Raw genomic sequence first — 17,047 nt, 5'->3', positions numbered from 1 at the left:
ATCACTCTTCAATTTTGACATCACTCTCCTATTCTTTCTAATGGCTTCATATTTTCTCTTCATATTTCCTAGTGAAAGGACAGGTTTCTCCATTAGAATTTTAATTGTTCCTGGGTGAGTGATAAAATACCATATGAAACGTTAAGAGAAAATAGGCTTCTCAGTAAAAGTGTGGAATAATCTTGTGGTATGATTCATGCTATTGTCCAGATTATTGATCTGATTTTGATAGGCTTGGAAATTTTGTGTTGATTGCAGGAAATCTCAAAACTATGGGCTTATCGTCATCACTAACCATGAATTAACCCAAAGAATACATTAAATTTGTAAGACTTTTTAAATTATATTTAATAACATAAACAAAACAATACATTGAGAAGGTTAAAAGAATATGCAATATTCCAAGGCATATTCATTCCTATTCAATAATGAACAAATAAAATATGGCAGTAAAAGCAGAATTTATAGTTTAAACACAGCTGGGGACATTGAAACAACTTCATCTTACTTACTTTACTTTTAAAATTGGAAAATGTGTACAGTGGTTACAGTATTGAAAGCAGAAATAAATTATTGACACTAAGAAATCATAACAGGGCCAGAGTAATAGTACAGCAGGTAGGGTGTTTGCCTTCCATGCAGCCAATTCGTGTCAATCCCAGATATCCCATTTGGTCCTCTGAGCCCACTAGGAGTGATGCCTTAGTACAGACCTAGGAGGAAGCACTGAATTCCTGTGTGACTCAAAAACAAAACAAAACAAAACAAAACAAGCAACAACAAAAATATAAACCAATCCATCTTAGGCCATTCACACACGAAACCCACAAATAGAAAATCTCATAATCTAGAGTAACTGGGCTGATGGACATTTGAAATAAGGACTGCAAGTTTCCACAGGAGCTGCTAAGGCTTAAATAATTTGCATTAGTATATTGATTATTGGCCAGGGCTACTGCTTCAATCATATTGATCACTGGAAAACAATACAATCTTCTACTATATTTTTGTTAGCTTATTTTGTCCTTTTGGTTCATACCCAGTAGTGCTCAGGAGTTATGCATGCCTCTCCATTCAGACCCTTTCTTCTGCCATCTTATCTTTATTATTGATGTGACCATTTTCTGTAAAGATGGCATAGGCAATTTTATTTTTAACCTTAAAGTTTTTGATGTTTTTTTTTGGGGGGGCCATGCCTAGCTATATTCGGAGGTTACTTGTGGCTCTGCATTCAAGAAGCACTCCTGGGAGGCTTGGGAGACATCAGTTATAGAACCTAGATTGACTACATGCAAGGTAAACACCCTACCTGCTGTGCTATTGCTCTGTCCCTGACACTTTTCCTAAGTGACAAATTTCTCAATTTTATCCACTATAGAGCTTGTCCTAATAATTTTTAATGTTCTATTACAGTTGGAGAAAGGTTGGAACATGGATTTTGCATAATGTACATGTGTCTGTGTGCAAACCCTTTTCTTGCCATTTCCTATAATGTTATCTTTTTGTTGTTGTTTCTAAGTAGATTAAATTCTAGAGAGAAATTCTAGTTTTTTTTTTCTCCTTGGTTATCATGAAAACCCAATAATATCATGATCAGAGCCTTTCCTCACTAATTAATTTACTGGTGACTTTTGAACTAACTGAGAACTCATCTGGCATCTCAGTTTTTCTATCATAGCTATTTCTAAACTTACTTTGGACAACAGAAATGTATTCATGAGTCAACCCATTTTAACATGAACACTTAACCTAGAAGTGTCTTAATAAGAATTTCCAAGTCCAAAGTATTTGTTTATGTGACTTTCCAGAGTGAGTGTCTATGAAAGAACAGACCTATTCAGGATGTTTGCACATGTCTTTGTGTGTTTGGTTGTTGTAAGCATACAAATGACCTGTTCAGAGGTCCTGAAAAAGACAGTCTGGGACTCTAAAGATGAAAGAAAAGACTTACATAAAGTATATTTTCAGTACCAGACTCTACTGGTAAACTTCTTGTTTGTAATATATACCATCTCCTTTCTCACTGAGCCTTTGCAGATCACCTTATTCAAAAACGACACTCCCTCCTGCTTCATTTCTCTCCTTATCCTTTCTCATTTTAGCACTATAAATTATGAATGTTTTGTTAACTTCTATACATTATAGGCTTCCATAAACATCTTTCCTGTTTCTCACAGCTGTGTCTCAGGTGCCAATGTAGAGAGCTTATAGAGGGTACTCAACAACTCAGTATTGAATTGAGAATGAATAAATAATTACCAATGTCTATGGACATAATTTCATAACCTTGTGTGTCTACATCAAGAAGGTCTTCTCTGGAACCATTTACAAACTAAGTTAGTTCAGACAAGAGGCAATTCCCTTGAATTTTAGCTTCTTTATCCCTGAAAAGCAGATAATTATAGTTTTTTTTCCTTCTAAGGTGTTATTAATGACAAAAGAACTTGATAAGACAAGTTTTGCATGGCCATTGGCACACTGTAAGATGCTACCATTACTGTTGTCTTTGTTCCTAAACTAGAAACAAATACAGTTAAAATATAGTGAATAAAGAGAATTACATATATCCTCCCCCATCTGTTCAAAGAGGTTTGACATAGGATTAGAAATAAACTGATGGGTGAAGTAGCTACTTTACTCTTGCTTATATTTTATATAACCCTCTTGGAATTGGAGAGTAAGGAAGGCCTCTCAGACATGACCCCATGTTGGGCAGCGTTCAGCTACTGGCCTGCCTGCCTCTTAGTGAGGATTTTATAAATCAATAGGGCATCTGAGTTTCAGGCTATTCATTCTGCTCCCTTCCTAAAGTCTTAAATACACTTTAAAAGCAATTATTTTGCTTCTAGCTTTGGAAAAGAGGATAGAGAGAAAAGTCTGGTTAAGATGCAGTTTGTATTTCATGACATGTTAGGAACCAAGATCGATGGTGTGCAGATAACAGTGGAAATTGATGAAAAACAACTTCAGTGGACGAACAACCAGGCCCAATCAGGTAGGGCTCTCATGCCCACCCTTGGTTTATTTCAGAATAGAGAACAAATAAAGAACGAGTTAGAAACAAAGACCAGAGTTTCAAAAGAAAGAAAAGAAAGAAAAAACAAAGTTTCAGTCACGCCCACTACTTAGAGATCCTGGAATTAACAGTAATTTCTTGGCATTGAGTGTCATGAGCATAGTTGTATTTAAATAATGCTAATTGGGGCTGGAGCTATAGCACTGTAGTAGAGCATTTGCCTTGCACACAGCTGATTCAGGTGGTTTGAATTCTGGCATCCCATATGGTCCCTGTGCCTGCCAAGGGCGATTTCTGAGTGCAGAGCCAGGAGTAACCCCTGAACACTGTTGGGTGTGGCCAAAAACCAAAAAAAAATTTCATTAAAAAGTAATGCTAATTAGCTTTATTTCTTGTCCTCTGTGTTTAGTTAACTGGTTAAAATTAACAAGAAAAGTCTTCTTAAAAGCACATGTTCTATGTCTAAGAGCTGGTTAGAAATAAGAAATAATGATTCATGTGTCCGTTTCATAGATGGTGAACTATATGAAGCTTACTAATAAATATGTTAAGTCACTTTTTTTATGGCCACTAATTTAGTAAGTAACAGTCAGATTGGACTTCTGAGTCTGTCTGATTCTAGTTCCTAAAAATAATACATATTCTACTGTATTCCCACTAAACTAAATTATGTTCTTATGGTATTTTCAGAGCTCCTTTTACTTTTCTTCATGGTATTGAACGGAACTAATAAATATTTAATGTAAGTCTGGCTACTTACTGAATTCTTGACTCAGTACTAAGCAAAATCTCTTTTTAATGGGGAAGGCTTGGTGTGATCAGGGAGGGAGCATCACTATCTTTAATGCACCAAGAATAGACCTTATTAATAACAGAAACTTAACAAATACCTGTTGATGCAGCAGGAGAAATAATCAGTGGCTAAAGTGCTTTCTTGCATGTTGCTAATATGGTTTGGTCCCCAGCAATGTATAGAATATGAACCTTTACTAATCCCTCCCAAGCAAGGAGTGATCCCTAAGCAGAGAGGTAAAAGTCAGGCCTGAGTACTGCCAGGTATATCTACACGTACTCCAAAACTTAAGAGCAATTTAAATCACACCCAAAATTGTTGATAATATGAATAAATATAAAAGTACATGAATTGAGATTGCATGTTAAGATTAAAATACACTTAGTTTTTGATGCTTGAACAATAGTAGAGTGGGTAGAGAATTTGCCTTAGATGTGGCAATGTAGGTTCAAATGCTTATGGTACCCCAAGTACAACCACAAAATCTTCTTGAGTGCAGGGCTAAAGGTAACCCCTGAACATTGATAAGTGGAGTCCCATAACAGTTAACAGAAAAAATTATTTATATTTTAAACATAAATAAAATATACTCAATACACATTTATAAAGTGATTTTATCCTTTCTCCCAAAACCCTGCTAAGTTTGGTAAGAGTTTATAGTAAACTTTGCACAATCATTCCACAGTAACTTGGAGAAATTTTGGGGAACTTTACTATTTGATCAACCACTAGTCAGCCACATGCCAAGAAATAATTTTTTTTAGCTCCCTTTACTTCTAGTTCTTTGTAGACATTCAAATTTTTTTGTAGAACTTACAAAGACGCAAAAAATAATGGGCTCCTTGATGGTGAATTTTGGGTCAATTTCATTAAGTTAAAACCAGCCTGAGTTCTTTAAGGATCCATCGAAAACATTAAAGAACAATTAACAGTGCTTTCTTGACTATGCCCAAGCTACATATCAAAAATGGGACAGTTTGGAAAGATCTTAACAAACTTTGGAAACATGATGTGCACATGATCCACCTCATTTTGTGTTAGTAACTATATGGGTTCACTAGGAGTGTGAAAATTTTTTCCATTTTCTTATGGTGAATGCTCCCCATCTTGTCTTCCACTTCACTCTATATATTCCTCCTTTTTCTTTAATTGTATTGAGCAATATGCTCTATTCTTGGGGTCTCCATATCAGTTAAGAGCATCATTCCTTTCCTTGGCTACACTCACTATGTATTCTTGCTCTAGCTCCTTCTCAATAATTCCTTTGTTTTTTTGTTGTTTTTTGTGTGTTTGTTTTTTGGTCCACACCCATTTGATGCCCATTTGATGCTTAATCCTGGCTAAGCGCTCAGAAATTGCCCCTGGCTTGGGGGGACCATATGGGATGCTGGGGGATCGAACTGTGGTCCTTCCTTGGCTAGCGCTTGCAAGGCAGACACCTTACCAAGAACATTCAAACCTTCTCCATAATTCCTAAACCAAGCTTCTTTACTTCATCTGAAATTCTTTATCTTTTCCAGAAAAAAAAATTGTCTTCTCCGGTGCAACACGTTGCACTGGTGAAGGGCGGTGTTCTGTTTATGACTGAAACCCAACTACCATCATGCTTGTAATCATGGTGCTTAAATAAAGATTTTATTTTAAAAAATTGTCTTTTGCTATTTTTTTTCTCCAAGAAACAATAAGTACCAGAAACTTCATGTCAAGGTATTAATATTCACATCATGCAGAAGCTTCTAATACCTCCTCAGTGAAATTGTGGTTGCCAAGCAAAATGTGCCAGTAGCAAATTCTCTCAGATAACTACCTTCTCTTTTACTCCTCATTTACTCACCAACAACAGAACCAACCAATCAAATACACTGTTGCTCAACTTTGGCTGATCTTTTAATGAAAGTTAAAATACTGGCATTATTGACTTGATATCTCAAGTCTGGATTCTCTCTTGTTCATGTATCTTGCTTGCTTGTCACTATGTCTTATATCTGTGCAGGTTTACCATTCAAGCCTATGTTCTTCCTTGAACACATGTATATCTTTTCTTTCTTGATCCTTCTACTCTGGTATTCTCTCTTGAACACCTATTTCCTCTCTTTTTCTCCCCTCACATCTTTCTAAATCAGTTTCATTCAATAAAAACTACTTGCTTCACTAAAAAATATAAATAAGATAAAATACTGGCATCTGTATAAACATACACAAATCTTTTCTAATTGGATATGAATTTAGAGGTTTTCAGAGACAGTTATTGTGTATCTTGAACATTCAAGACATAATGTCAACCCAATTAAGGAAGAAGCTGTAGGCATTGCTCTTAAGGCTATAGAGAAAAAGCTCTGCTGTTTTATTTTTGTTTTCCCAAACAAATTCGGGAGGTAAACCACAGCTTCTGACCACGTATTTAAACATTTGCAAAACTGGTTGACATCACTTGCATGTAAACAGCAAGAGATTAATACCATGCTTTTGAAATGGACTTTAATGAGTTCTGTGAGATTTCACCACACAAAAAGCTAACAGTATTGTTCCCAGAAGTAAATAAAAGTAATGTAACAATTTATTATAACCTTATTTTAGAAAAATAAAAAAACAAATAACAACAAAAACAACCAGCCCAAGCAGACAAGACAGAAAAAAAAACAGAACAAAACACTTAAAAGGAAGGAAAAGAATGGTAAAGCAAAGAAGGAAGAAATGTGCTTTGAAGCATAAAAATATATGAAAGGGAAAATTAAAAATATATATAAGGCACAAATACTGTATGAGATTTAAGAAATGGTAAGAGTCAAATGATACATACTATTTTTTAATTATTTATGAGCCTCATCTCTCCTGGTTGTTTCATTTTATTCTTTTTTCAAATATGGAAACAGTTATTTCCCCTTTAATACAATTATTTTTGTCTAGAAGCTTTCAAATTGGTCCTTTGAAAATTTTTCAGCACTTACAAGAAGCTGAACATATTAAGTGATATATTTTAAATTGTAGATACAGAAAACATTTTATTCAAAGCCTTGAATCTAAAAACTACAGGATCAGAGATGGCAGAACAGAACACAGAATGAATAGCAACAGTTATATGAGATTGGATGTCAATAATATATCAACTTAAGTACATTATGAGTAAATTGCTGCTTGGTGTTACCTTACTGGCCAAGTAGTAGTCAATCAGTCTTTATTAAGCTTAAACTAAAGTCTTCAGAAGCTGTAGTTATTTGCTGAGGGGCATTGGAATATAATTACCATAGTTTTCACTCTTTTAAGATGCACCTGACCATAAGTCACACAGAGTTTTTAGATTTTCGCCTCCCCTGAACAGAGGCTTCAGCTCCAGGTAGCATTTGCTACATAAGACCCCACTTTGAAGGGGAGGAAAGAAAAGTGTGTCTTATGGTATGAAAAATATGGTAAATAGATTTAGGACAAATAGTCATGGCAGCCATGTCAGTCAAGAGACATAAGGAGATAACAAGAGAGAAAAGAATAAGAGATTTAAGAGAGGGAGGGACTTCAGAGCATAAAAACCGGCTAACCTTTGCAAAAGCTGGCTCCCTGTGTGTGACACCAGGCGGGGAAAATCCGAGAAAGTACACCGGCCCAGTGGGGCTCAGCTGTGAAAGACTGTGAGTGTGACCTGTCTATGTCTGTCTACTGTCCTCTTGCGTGAAACTCTTGCGAGTGGGGCAAAAAGAGCCTCCAGAAACCTCGCTCGCCCAGACGCCATTTTCAGGGAGGGACTTCAGAGCATAAAAACCGGCTAACCTTTGCAAAAGCTGGCTCCCTGTGTGTGACACCAGGCGGGGAAAATCCGCGAAAGTACACCGGCCCAGTGGGGCTCAGCTGTGAAAGACTGTGAGTGTGACCTGTCTATGTCTGTCTACTGTCCTCTTGCGTGAAACTCTTGCGAGTGGGGCAAAAAGAGACTCAGAGGAGCACGGCTGCTCCGCTTCGCTACGCGGCCGTGCACTCTTTCTAAGGAAAGAACTCCATTGCAACAAGAAGGAAAAATCACACTAAGAACGGCGCTATATCACAGAAGCAAACATTTCTCTCTGGACTGTCTTCTCTGTTGCATGCTCGGGCCTAAGATTTGACCCAGTGTGAGGCTTCATCCACGGAGGACTCCCCTCCCTTAGAGGCAAGTCAGCCCATCCAGAAAGGGAGGAGCCAGAGGAGTGTGCTGCCTACATCATATAGACAATGAATACCACCACAACACGTGGAAAAACCCACAATACAAGTGTGACAATGGGGAAACAACGCAGGCCAGCATCAGACATAGAGAATGAAGATGACAATTCTGAGGACCAGATAATGACTGAACAACTAATCAACCTCTCAGATAAGGACTTTAGACTAGCAATATGGAAGGTGCTCAACAGACTCCAAGAAACCATGGATCGAGTTGAACAGAACACTAATAAGAACCAAGAAAATATGAAGGCAGAAATGACAAAACTCCAAACTGAAATAACATGTCAACTAACAGGACTGAAAAAGTCAGTAAACGAGGTGAATGACAAAATGGATAAGCTCTGGGACAGGGTATCAGAAGCTGAGAATAGACTTGGTGCTGTGGAAGATGAGATACATAACAATTCCATACAGCAGGAGAGATTGGACAAAAAACTTAAAGCAAATGAGCAGACAATGGAAAAATTAGTCAAAGAATGGGAACAGACGAAAATAGAAGTCTATGATAAGATCAACAGAAACAACTTAAGAATCATTGGAGTCCCAGAGACCCAGGAAGAAAATTTCCAGGAAGAATCAATGGTCAAGAACATCATTAAAGAGAAACTTCCAGAGCTAAAGAATATATGTGATCAAATCCTGCATGCCCGAAGAGTACCAACCAAAAGAGACTCCAGAAAAACCACCCCAAGACACATCCTAGTCACAATGACAAATCCCACAGATAGAGACAGAATTCTGAAAACAGCAAGATCAAAAGGGGAAATCATGTTCAAGCAAGCTTCCCTGAGATTTACAGCAGACCTGTCACCAGAAACGCTCAATGCCAGAAAGCAGTGGTGGGATATTGTGACAAGACTGAATGAAATGAATGCTTCACCCAGAATACTATACCCAGCAAAACTCACTTTCCGGTTTGATGGAAGAATACATGGTTTCACAGACAAAAAACAGCTCAGAAACTTCACAGACACAAAACCAGTCTTAAGAGAAAAACTGAAAGACCTAATCTAAGACAAGACTACCCAAAAGACACACCAAATTTTGAAATAAAGATGGCGTTAAATCCCAGGACAATTCTTTCTCTCAACGTCAATGGACTAAATGCACCAGTTAAGAGACACAGAGTGGCTAAATGGATCAAAAAACTCAATCCAACCTTCTGCTGCCTACAAGAAACACACCTGAATAGTCAGAACAAACATAGACTCAAAATAAAAGGCTGGAGAAAAGTTATCCAAGCAAACAACACCCATAAAAAAGCTGGAGTGGCCATACTAATATCAGATAATGCAAACTTTATACTCAGGAAGGTTGTAAGGGACAAAGACGGACATTTTATATTAATCAAGGGGTACGTAGAGCAGGAAGAATTCACTCTCCTAAACATATATGCACCGAATGAGGGGCCAGCAAAATATTTAATACAATTGTTGACAAATCTGAAAAATAATATCAACAACAACACAATAATTGTGGGGGACCTTAACACGGCTTTGTCAACACTGGACAGGTCAACCAGACTGAAACCCAACAAGAATATACTAGACCTGAGGAGAGAAATGGAAGAAAGAGGCCTAGTGGATATATATAGGACACTCCATCCCCAGAAACCTGGATACACATTCTTCTCCAATGTACATGGGACATTCTCCAGGATAGACTACATGCTGGCACATAAAACATACCTCCATAAGATCAAGAGGATAGAAATTTTGCAGACTACCTTCGCTGACCACAAGGCTCTGAAATTATTTGTGAACTCCAAAGGGACTCAGAAGAAACACTTTAACACCTGGAAGTTAAACAGCCTCATGCTCAATAACCAGTGGGTCCGAGATGAAATCAAGGAGGAAATAAAAAGGTTCCTGGAAACAAATGACAATAAAGACACAAACTCTCAGAACTTATGGGACACAGCAAAAGCAGTACTGAGAGGAAAATTTATAGCTTTGCAAGCACACATCAGGAAGGAAGAAGGAGCTTACCTGAGTAGCTTAATGACACAGCTAATAGAACTAGAAAATGCTCAACAAAAGGACCCAAGAATAGGAAGACAGAAGGAAATAACAAAGTTGAGAGCAGAAATCAACGAAGTGGAAACTCAAAAAACAATCCGAAAGATCAACGAAAGCAGAAGTTGGTTCTTTGAAAAAATAAACAAGATTGATAGACCACTGGCAAACCTAACAAAGAAAGAGAGAGAGAGAAACTTGATAACTCGTATCAGGAATGAAAAAGGAGAGATCACTACTGATATGACAGAGATTCAAAGGGTAATCAGAAACTACTTTGAAAAACTCTACGCCACTAAAAATGAGAACCTGGAAGAAATGGATAAATTCTTGGACTCTTATAATCTTCCACGGTTGAAGGAAGAGGATGTAGCATATCTAAACACCCCCATCACCATTGATGAAATTAAAACAGTAATCAAATGTCTGCCGAAAAACAAAAGCCCAGGTCCAGATGAATTCACTAATGAATTCTATCAAACTTTCCAAGAGGAACTACTGCCAATCTTGGCAAGACTCTTTCATGAAATTGAACAAACAGAAACACTTCCAAATAGCTTTTATGAAGCCAACATCACCTTGATACCTAAACCAGACAGAGACGCTACCAAAAAAGAAAATTACAGACCAATATCACTGATGAATGCAGATGCAAAGATCCTCAACAAAATCCTGGCAAATAGGATTCAATGCCTCGTTAAGAAGATCATCCACTACGATCAAGTAGGTTTCATCCCAGGAATGCAAGGCTGGTTTAACATCCGTAAATCTATCAACATAATACACAACATCAATAACAAGAAAAATAAAAACCACATGATCATATCAATAGATGCAGAGAAAGCATTTGATAAGGTCCAACACCCATTCTTGATCAAAACTCTCAGCAAGATGGGAATGGAGGGAACCTTTCTCAATATAGTGAAGGCCATCTACCACAAGCCAGTGGCAAATATTATCCTCAATGGAGAAAAACTGAAAGCCTTCCCTCTAAATTCTGGCACAAGACAAGGCTGTCCTCTCTCACCACTCCTATTCAACATAGCACTGGAAGTACTTGCTATAGCGATTAGGCAAGAAAAGGATATCAAGGGAATCCAGATAGGAAAGGAAGAAGTCAAGCTCTCACTGTTTGCAGATGACATGATACCCTACTTAGAAAACCCTAAAGACTCTATCAAAAAGCTTCTAGAAACAATAGACTCATATAGCAAGGTGGCAGGCTACAAAATTAACACACAAAAATCAATGGCCTTTCTATATACCAATAGTAATAAGGATGAAATGGACATTAAGAAAACAACCCCATTCACAATAGTACCACACAAACTCAAATATCTTGGAATCAACTTGACTAAATATGTGAAGGACCTATACAAAGAAAACTATAAAACTCTGCTCCAAGAAATAAGAGAGGACACACGGAAATGGAAAAACATACCCTGCTCATGGATTGGCAGGATTAACATCATCAAAATGTCAATACTCCCCAAGGCATTATACAGATTTAATGCCATCCCTCTAAAGATACCCATGACATTCTTCAAAGAAGTGGATCAGACACTCTTGAAATTCATTTGGAACAATAAACACCCTTGAATAGCTAAAGCAATCATTGGGAAAAAGAATATGGGAGGAATTACTTTTCCCAACTTTAAACTGTACTACAAAGCAACAGTTATCAAAACAGCATGGTATTGGAATAAGGATAGGTCCTCAGATCAGTGGAATAGGCTTGAATACTCAGAAAATATTCCCCAGACATACAACCATCTAATTTTTGATAAAGGAGCAGGAAATCCTAAATGGAGCAGGGAAAGCCTCTTCAACAAGTGGTGTTGGCACAATTGGATAGCCACTTGCAAAAAATTAAACTTAGACCCCCAGCTAACATCATGTACAATGGTAAAATCCAAATGGATTAAAGACCTCGATATCAGCCCCAAAACCATAAGATATATAGAACAGCACATAGGCAAAACACTACAGGACATTACAGGCATCTTCAAGGAGGAAACTGCACTCTCCAAGCAAGTGAAAGCAGAGATTAACAGATGGGAATATATTAAGCTGAGAAGCTTCTGCACCTCAAAGGAAATAGTGCCCAGGATACAAGAGCCACCCACTGAGTGGGAGAAACTATTCACCCAATACCCATCAGATAAGGGGCTAATCTCCAAAATATACAAGGCACTGACAGAACTTTACAAGAAAAAAACATCTAACCCCATCAAAAAATGGGGAGAAGAAATGAACAGACACTTTGACAAAGAAGAAATACGCATGGCCAAAAGACACATGAAAAAATGTTCCACATCACTAATCATCAGGGAGATGCAAATCAAAACAACGATGAGATACCACCTCACACCCCAGAGAATGGCACACATCACAAAGAATGAGAATAAACAGTGTTGGCGGGGATGTGGAGAGAAAGGAACTCTTATCCACTGCTGGTGGGAATGCTGTCTAGTTCAACCTTTATGGAAAGCGATATGGAGATTCCTCCAAAAACTGGAAATCGAGCTCCCATACGATCCAGCTATACCACTCCTAGGAATATACCCTAGGAACACAAAAATACAATACAAAAACCCCTTCCTTACACCTATATTCATTGCAGCTCTATTTACCATAGCAAGACTCTGGAAACAACCAAGATGCCCTTCAACAGACGAATGGCTAAAGAAACTGTGGTACATATACACAATGGAATATTATGCAGCTGTCAGGAGAGATGAAGTCATGAAATTTTCCTATACATGGATGTACATGGAATCTATTATGCTGAGTGAAATAAGTCAGAGAGAGAGAGAAAAACGCAGAATGGTCTCACTCATCTATGGGTTTTAAGAAAAATGAAAGACACCCTTGTAATAATAATTTTCAGACACAAAAGAGAAAAGAGCTGGAAGTTCCAGCTCACCTCAGGAAGCTCACCACAAAGAGTGATGAGTTTAGTTAGAGAAATAACTACATTTTGAACTGTCCTAATATTGAGAATGTATGAGGGAAATGTAGAGCCTGTTTAGGGTACAGGCGGGGGTTGGGTGGGGAGGAGGGAGATTTGGGACTTGGGTGATGGGAATGTTGCACTGGTGATGGGTGGTGTTCCTTTTATGACTGAAACCCAAACACAATCATGTATGCAATCAAGGTGTTTAAATAAAAAAAAATTATGCATTAAAAAAAATCACAAAAAAAAAAAGAGATTTAAGAGATTTAGAAAGAAAGTGCACTGGAAAGACCATGACAAAGGTATATATATATATATATATATATATATATATATATATATATATATATATATATATATATATATATATATATATATATATATATATATAAGTTATGAGTGGCTCCAGAGGCAGAATTACATTCCTTGCACTTTCTAGCTCCCAAAAACTTGATATCTAAACTTGTGAAAGCAACACATACTGGCCAGTATTACTGAGTTACATGGCCAAGTTATACATATAGGGCATCATTTCATCCACAAACAACCCTATGAAGTATGCAAAGTTTTAATCACTATATTACAAAACTGACTAAGAGAGATTAAGTAATTTGTCCACACTCATCTCATGATTAAATCCAGATGGAATTGAATCTCAGTTCTGATTCCAAAGCTCACATTTTTAACACCAGTTCTATATTTCTCATTAAATCCTTAAACTATCTTTTACTTGAAAAGGCTAAAAAGCTTCTTTTTATAATAATATAAGCATCCACCTCTTATTAAGACACAAATAAAAAATTTCCAGATGTTGGAAAAGAAAGTGCCTATATTTGATGGAGATTGTGAATAAGGGAAATTCTCTGGATTAAAATGCCATTAACAAGTATATAGAGAGTAAAAAGATCAGTGTTGGCCAGAGTGAGTGGGAGAAATGAATTGTTTGATCATGGAGAACTTGGGCTCAATGAAATTATTCTTTACTACAAAATAAACTAGATGCATGTCTTTATATACTTGTCCAAACTCATAGAACAAATACCACCAAAGTAACTAAGGGTTTTTGGTTTATTTCTTGTTTTTGTTTTTGCTTGTTCATTTGTTTTGTTTTTCTTTTGGCTTTTGGGGTCACACCAGTTGTGCTCAATGCTTACTCCTAGCACAGATCCCTGGCTCTGTGTCCAGGGATTACTTCTAGTGGGCTCGAAGGATCATATTGGGTTCCAGAGACTGAACTTTAGTCATTCACTTCCAAGGCAAGCACCCTATTGTAGTGTCCAGACCTACCAATGTCATTTTTGAAGTGTGTGTATGTGGGAAGAGGGAGAGACCAATATTGGTTTACCTGTTGTAACAGATATACAGCTTCAGAAAAGAGTGTTGATAAAAAATAGGAATGTGTGAAAATATTGCTTCAGTTCTAGGACTGCTCTAAAAACTACAGTCTCTTTCTTTTTTATTAATTCTTTATTTAAGCATCATAGTTACCAGTTGTTCATTGTTGGGTTTCAGTCATAACATGAATACCACCCTCCATCAGCGTGCCCTTCCTACCACCAAAGTCTCCTGTTTCCTTCTCATTCCCCACTTCCCCCCTTACCGTGTCTTAGGCAGGCAATTTGCTTCTCCTGTGCACTGTCTCTCTATTTTGACACTGTGGTATGCAATATTGTTTATGGAAGAATGCCTTGCATGTCATCTTCTCCCCTTTCAGCACCAAGTTCTTGTCCAGAATTATCAGTTTCGTTTATCGTTGTCATAGTACAATCATAGTACAGTACACTCAGAAAGTCACTTTTGTTTATAAGGTTTCTATTGTTAAAGGACTTTTAGATAATAGAGTAATTAGGGAACCTGTCTACCCAGATTCAATTCCAGCATTATTGTTCCTTTAAGCATCATGGGGTGCAAACTTAAGATCCTCATTCTTGCCTCAGTGTCCTGGTTATCCTCAATCAACCACAGGGCAAGAACAGGGGTCGGAGCAATAGCACAGCGGATAGGACATTTGCCTTACAGGTAGCCAACCTGGGTTTGATTACCTGCATCCTGTATGGTCTCCTGAGCCTACCAGAAGTGATTTCTAGGTGCAGAACCAGGTATAACCCCTGAGCATCATGGGATGTGGCTCTAAAACAAAGCAAAACAAACAAACAAAAAGAAAAAACAAAAATAGAGATCTGCTTAAAAAAGAACAAACCAGGATCAGAACAGTATACCATCCCTGGACCCTTGCATTGAACTGCCCAGTAAGTTACCCAAAATTTTCTGGTGGGGTCTTCAGACCTCTTGCGTTCTGCTTGAGGCCACTTTCCAAAACAGAATTCTGCTCTTAATACTTAGCTTGTCTGTTTTACTTTACTTCCTTTTATGTTTTCACATTCTGTGAGTTGATTGATTTAAAATACAGTTCCTACAAAACTTGATCTTCCATAGTTCCTCCAAGTAGTGTTCGTACACATAAAAATGATAAAGTAATTTAATGTCATTAAAATAAAAGAGTAGGAAAAAGATAGGGAGAGAGTATACTTTCAGTAATAAAGCAGATGAAGCTGAGGAAGTCATATGCTTGTATTTACTACCAAGTAAATGTCAGAGGACACTTACATTTGCCAAGTTCTTTGCGTGTATATCTTTAAGGCTGTCCAGATGCATTAGATGAACACAGCATGACAACGGCCATGCTCTCTGCTCTATATTTCACTTCTGCACATTGGATGTCCTGAATATAAATGAAGGCCAGGACATTCATTTAAATGCAGTGCTGGGTATGCTTTTTGAACAAGCTGTCTAAAGAAATAATCCTTTCCACACATTGAATTTTCCACTTCTTTTCTTTGGTGATATAGAATTTCTGGTGTAGAGAAGTGAAGAGAAATTTAAAAGAAATTCAGAGAAAGGAAAAGAATACCCAATTGAGACCTAGATTGATCATTTGCTACCTGGATGACCTTGAATCAGGCACTTGTTTTCTGAAATTAGATTAGATTAGATCTGGAAATAATGAGGCTGGGATAAAAATATAAAATGAATTATCATTAGGGTCTTAAACTGTTTGTGGAATTAAATGATTATTATGAATACTCTCAAGACTTCAGTTGAAGGAACAAATGATATTTTTTTCATCTTATAAACTTCAGTTTATTACAACTACTTCCTGGGTCTTTAGATATATATAATATATCTAAATAATAAAGAAGCTATCAGATCCCAGAGAAATTTTACAGTGGCTAGTGTACCCTAATAAATTTAAATCTCACAAGTGTCAAACTTGCCAAGTTTTGGCATCTCTGCTATCTATGAGTCCTGGAAGCATTTGCAATTTCATGCCATTTCAAAGCCAGGAATGAAGGAGCACCACATAAAAGGGTGAGACCACCAGTGGTTATAGAAATTGAAAAAATGTATAAATGACAAGGATGTGAAGTGTGACCTCTGATGAGCATGGTGATGCATGTAAGCATCACATCCCTAAATGTGGGCCCCAATATATAGTGCATATCCCAACTCTCTTGCATGCTTGCGCTACAACTAAGAAAGTTTACATTGGTGGGATAATTGCATGTGAGTATACAAGCACCACAAACCTTTGATCCCTGAGTACCACAATCAGGAGTGAACACAGCTCTGGTCATCAGAACAGCAATGATGACAGCCATAAAGTGAATAAGAAGAAAAATTTTAAGAGGGTCTAGAACATAGTACAGAAGTTACAGTACCTATTGGCATACTCCAAACCGAGGTTCAATACCAGTGCCATGTAGTTTTCCAGAGGGTGTGGCTCTCTCTGGAGGCTGCCAACACTACAGGGCCTGAGCAACAAGGAAGCCACTAGCACTTGAAGTGAACTATCAGTACAGCTGGCCTGTGAGGCAACCCCACCATCATATGAAGGGAAAAAATAAAATTAAAAAGAGAAATTCCCATACTATGTGCCACTTCTCCCTGGCTGCCCTGCCCTGGTAAGCCCCCAAACTGCTGTCTGATCTAGAATCCACACAGACACACTAGAAGCTACATGACAACTTCACCCTTTCCAGTACTCTAACTCCAATGTTTCTCTTTTTTTATAG

This window comes from Suncus etruscus, chromosome 7 (genome assembly GCF_024139225.1).
Source record: "Suncus etruscus isolate mSunEtr1 chromosome 7, mSunEtr1.pri.cur, whole genome shotgun sequence".
Lineage (NCBI taxonomy): Eukaryota > Metazoa > Chordata > Mammalia > Eulipotyphla > Soricidae > Suncus > Suncus etruscus.
This window is presented reverse-complemented; position numbering follows the sequence as displayed.